Raw genomic sequence first — 5,672 nt, forward strand, 5'->3', positions numbered from 1 at the left:
GAATCTATGCCACTAGAATTTAAAAACCAGCAGGATCCTGCAAACTGAATAGATTTTCAATGGAGTTTCAGATCATAATAGATGAGAGAAGGAGCCTGTTGATCTACTTTCTATTGTTATTAAATAAAGAAACAAAAACACTTTGATTTCTGTAAGATGATTCCTCTAGGTTAAAAGGCACTCAAAATATATAGTAACCATAACAATTAATTGCAGAATATCAATAATCATGAGGATGCTTCAGGACCCAGCAATATTTGATTCTATTGTATGCATACTCAAGTTTGAGTTGACTTTGTTGTTGTTGTTGCTGTAGTTATGTGCTATCCATTCCTTTACAGCTCAGAATGACGCAATGCACAACAAACAAAACTCTGTCTAGTCCTGTTCCATCCAGTAAAGAGTTCCTGTGCTTGAGCCCATTGTTGCAGCACTGGATCAATCCATCTTGTTGAGTGAGGGTCTTCCTCTTTTTTGCTGTCTCTTGACTTTACCAACCATAGTGTCCGTCTCCAAGGGGTGCCACCTTCTGATAACATGTCCAAAGTGTGTAAAATGAAGTCCTTGCATCTGAGGAGAATTCTGGATGAACTTCTTCCAGGCTGTGCTTTGGTTTATCTTTTGGGCAGTCTATTGTACATTGAATATTCTTCATGAGCACCACAATTCCTCTTTGTTCTTCTTTACTCCATATCAAATTTTCACATGCATATGAAGCAATGGAAAATACCACAGCTTGGGTAAGGCACAACTTAGTCCTCATAATAATATCCTTGCTTTATACTATAAAGAAGTTTTGTGCAGCAGATGTATCCAATGCAATGTGCCTTTGGTCTTTTGGCTGCTGCTTCCATGAGCCTTGATGGTGAAGGCAAGCAAAATGAAATCCTTGACAACTGTAATCTTTTCTCCATTTGTCATGATGTTATAGATTTGTCCAGTTGTGAGGATTTTGGTCTTCCTTGCATTGACATGTAAGCCATATTTAAGGTTGAAATCCTAGATCTTAATCAGCAAGTGATTGAAGTCTTAATTTCAGTAAGCAAGGTTATATCATCTGCATATCTCAGATTGTTAATAAACTTCACTCCCATCCTGGTGCCACATTCTTCTTTAATAATCCAGCTTCTCTGATTATTTGCTCAGCATACGATTGAATAAATATAGTGAGAGGGTACAACCCTGCCCTACACCTTTCTTGATTTTAAACCATGTACACTTCCCTTGTTCTGTGCACACAGCTGCCTCTTAATTCAGGTAAATGTTTCAAAGTAGCACAATGACACATATTAAAATTTTCTTTCTTCTCAAAGCTATCCATAGTGTGTTATCATCCACACAGGCCAATGCCTTGGCATAGTCTCTCTAAAACGCAAGTAATCATTTTTCAGGTATTTTTTCTCAGACAAGGTACATATGATATCTGCAATGTAGGCATGTTAGGGCATCAACATACTGCCTAATTATTATTGGATGATCATCAGTAAAATTTTATTTTCAGGTGATATCAGTGATATTGTTCTATACTGTTAGTATTCTTCTGGGCTTCCTTCATTTGGAATGGGTACAGTTATGGATCTCTTTCAGTAAGTTAGCCAAGTCGCTATCTTCCAAATTTTCTTGCATAAATAAGTATGTGCTTCCAGTTCTTCTTCAGCTTGTTAAGACATTTCCATTGGTTCTCCAGCAATTCGGAGACTTGTTTGGGGCTAATGGTTTCAGTACAGTTTGAACTTCTTCCTTCAGTACTATATGCGCTTGCTCATATGCTATCTTTTGAAATGGTGAAATGTGGACCAGATAGTTTTGGTACAGTGACTCTGTGTTTTTTATCCATCATTTTTTTATTATTTCTCTATTATTCAATATTTCCAATAGAATATTTCAATATTATACCTGGAGGCTTAATTTTACCTTGAATTCTTTCCATTTCTCCCCTTTGGTGTTTAATTCTAGATCCTTGCACGTTTCATTATAATATTTCTTTTTCTTCTTGAGCAGCCTTTTGAAATGTTCTATTTGGCTCTTTGAATTCATCATTTCTTCCACTAACTATGCTAATATTCAGACCAATATTTCAGTTTCTTCTGACATCCACTTTTATCTGTCATCCACTTTTATCTTTTCTTTCTTTCCTGTTGATTTAATGCTTTCGTTGTCTTCATAAATGGTGTCTTGGTGTCCTCCACAGCTGATCAGGTCATTAGAATTAAATGCAGCAAATCTGTTCTTGAAATGGTCTCAAAACTCAATTGAGTTAGATTCAAGATCATATTTTGACATTGATGGACTTGTTTTAATGTTCTTCAGCTTCAACCAGAATGTATACATGAGCAATTGATGGGTTGTATCAGTCAGAACCTGGCCTAGTTTTATCAGCTGATATTGAGTTTGTCCATGGTCTCTTCCCACAGATGTAGTCAGTTTTATTTCTGTGTATTCTATCTGGAAAAGTCCATGTGCATAATCTCCATGTGATGTTGTTGAAAACAGGCATTTGCTATGAACAAGTTTTGGTATTGAAAAAATTCTCATAGCTATCCAGCTTGCTTTCTGTCACCAGGACCATATTTTCCAATGTTATTTCCAACTTTGGTCTTCCAGTCACTCGTAGTTATCAATGCATCCTGATCACATGTTTGCACATTTTCAGAAGAAAAATTCTTCAATTTTTTCATCAATAGCATTTGTGGGTGGTGTCAAAATTTAAATAATTTTATTGACTGGATTTCCTTGAGGGTGGGTGGATAGATACAATGCCAGGAATGTTGATCTTTATTGGTTCCTTTATATTTCTTAGAATTTTCAATTTTCCTTGATTCATGCTTTGTAAACCCAAGTTCCTATTATCAGTAGGTTTGGAGTCTGTTTCTTCTCACTTTGAGTTTGGTCCCTTCAAGGAATGAAGATCCTGAAGGCAACACATGGTCTAATTGACTGAGAAAATAGCTACTCCTCAATCACATTTCCATCTGGTGGGAGGGCCCATCTTATTCACTGTCTCTGACATTGTCCTGCTTCCACTCATTCAGCCTTTAGTATCTGACAACATTCCATTCTGTGCATAAGGTTTTCAGCAACTGCTTCCTCTGAAGTGGGCAGCTGATTGCTTTGGCAACCATAGACAGGGTATAAATTCATTACAAAGTATTGCCCTCTTCCAGTATGTACTTACTTATGGGAGAGTGCTGGATTTAGAGGAGGATTTACTAACAGCCCGTAATATGCAGGTGACACAACCCAAAAGTGAGGAGGACTTGAAGCACTTGCTGACGGACATCGTTGACTGCAGTCTTTGTATGGATTGCAACTCAATGTAAAGAAAACTAAAATCCTCCCGGGTAACTAATAGAAAACATCAAGATAAACAGAGAAAAGATTGAACTTGTGAGTGATATCATCTTGCTCATATCTACAATCTATGCTCATTGAAATCAAGAAAAGAAATGACCCAATGCCCTTTAAAGTATTGAAAAGGAAGAATATTGCTGAAGCAGTGGTTCTCAACCTTCCTTATGTCACGACCCTTTCATACAGTTCCTCATGTTGTGGGGACCCCTCAGCCATACAATGAATTTCATTGCTACTTCATCACTGTAGTTTTGCTACTGTTATGAATCAGGTGACCCCTGTGAAAGGTTTGTTCGACCCCCAAAGGGGTCATGACCCACAGGTTGAGAACTGCTGAATGAGAGGATTAACTTAAGCCTGAACCAAGCCATGGTATTTTCAATTGCCTTATCTGCATGTGAAATTTGGACAAAAACGAATGCCAACTGAATATGAATTGATGCATTTGAATTATGGTGCTAGTGAAGAATATTGAAAGTAGTGTGGATTGCAAAAAGCACAAATGAATCTTACTTGGAAGAAGCATAGTCATAATGAACCTTAGAATAAAGAATGTCAAAACATTCGCTCAGGTTTTCAAGAGACTAGTCCGGTTGTTGTTCTGAATTGGAACTGACTCAATTGCACCCAATAACAGCCAGTGCTGTGAAATGAAAAAAACGTGTCTGACATCATCCTTCATTGATTTATTTGCATTAGTTTTTAACATGACTACATGTATAATCTCTATCACATATGATCCATAGAAGAAACATGTCTTCATTTATGCATCCCTTGTGGATGAAAATGTGCCAAGAGGATCCTGTTTCAAAAATCCGTCTACTATATTCTTAACACTGTGAGGCTTCTAAGAAGCTCTCTGAACCTTCTCTGTGCATTCCTAACCCGGCTCCCGGTGAAAGACAAGCACACAGATTCCTTCCTTTTGTGAGATAAAATTCACTTCACTTCAAATCACCTTCAAATTATCTTCAAGTTTCATTCTCTCCTCTCAGCCTCTCCAATCCTTATAGACTACAAATTGGATACAGTGTGAACTTAAAGTAAAAACAGCTACAACAACAGACTTGATGGTTTTGCTTGCAAGTAAGTCATGTTTAGAAGTATTCTTTATTTTGTAATGGAAACAGAAAGTTTCCATGTTGCTTTTCATTTAAAGTTGGAATTTTATTGTGTGGAAAATTTTACATATCAGGCTTGTTCATAAAGTATGTGCATAAAAAGTTAATTGCTGAAACATCAGCAATGGTTTAGAAATACAGTAGGCTGCACAGTCATTTGTAGTTATGCATGTGCAGAAATATCTTTGATGTGGATGGTGCTCAGCAGAAAGTGACTGCTCTTCTAAATACAGTCCCCAAAGTGTGAAAAGATTTGACTTCCAAATTTGAAAATAGCTTTATCTGCAAAAATTCATTATGAATTAGTTGAATTATGTACTTTGCATTTTAGAGTCTATATTAAGGCTGTGTTGAAGTCGCAGAAGACAGAGAGTACTCAAAGAGAGATTCCTAAATAATCAGAGGAGGATACATTTACATTATTTTAACATTAGTTTGACACACACCTGACACAATACAATATCTGATTCTGTAAGGAGATTTACAAATACAAGGAAATTGGTCTTTTGTTTAAATGTTTATTTATAATTAAATTCAAATCTATGAAAAATCACATGAGCTATTATTTATATTTTCATTCATAGATCCCTTTATCTTAGTATATTCTTTCATTTATAAAATTATTTTTTAAAATTGAACGTGGTAGAAATAGGCAAACATTTATTTCTGCTTTCTCTTATGTGTGAGTAGGGTAGTGACTTTATGGTTTAAGGTCACGGATGGGCAAATTCTTCCAAATGACCTTAATAGTCAATGAGGAGTTTTATTGAGCTGATGGCACCCTCAAGGACTTTGTGGTTGTTAGATGTTAGTGAGTCAGCTCTGAGTCATAGCAACGTCTGTGCAACAGAACAGAACCTTGCTGTCCTACCATCCTCATAGCCCTGGTGCATGGTGAGGTCGGAGCTGAACTCCTCACCACACAGTCAGCCAGCTGTTTGCCCTTCCATCTACTCCATGGGAGAAAGATGAGCTTTCTGCTCCCTGAAATACACTCAGTCTCGGAATAGCTCTTTCCTGTGGGCACACTCTGAGCTGAATGTACTCAAAGGCAATGAGTTTGCCTTTGGGTTGGTGCCACCTCACAACTAGTTTTATAATTGAGCCCGTTTTTGCAGGTTTTGAGTTAATCCATCTCCCTGAGGGCCTTCTTCTTTTTTGATGACTATCGACTATTACTGCGCATGATGTCCGTTTCTA

The sequence above is a fragment of the Echinops telfairi genome, unplaced genomic scaffold (genome assembly GCF_000313985.2).
Source record: "Echinops telfairi isolate 266 unplaced genomic scaffold, ASM31398v2 ScPeMD7_7468;HRSCAF=8506_0, whole genome shotgun sequence".
In the NCBI taxonomy this organism is placed as follows: domain Eukaryota; kingdom Metazoa; phylum Chordata; class Mammalia; order Afrosoricida; family Tenrecidae; genus Echinops; species Echinops telfairi.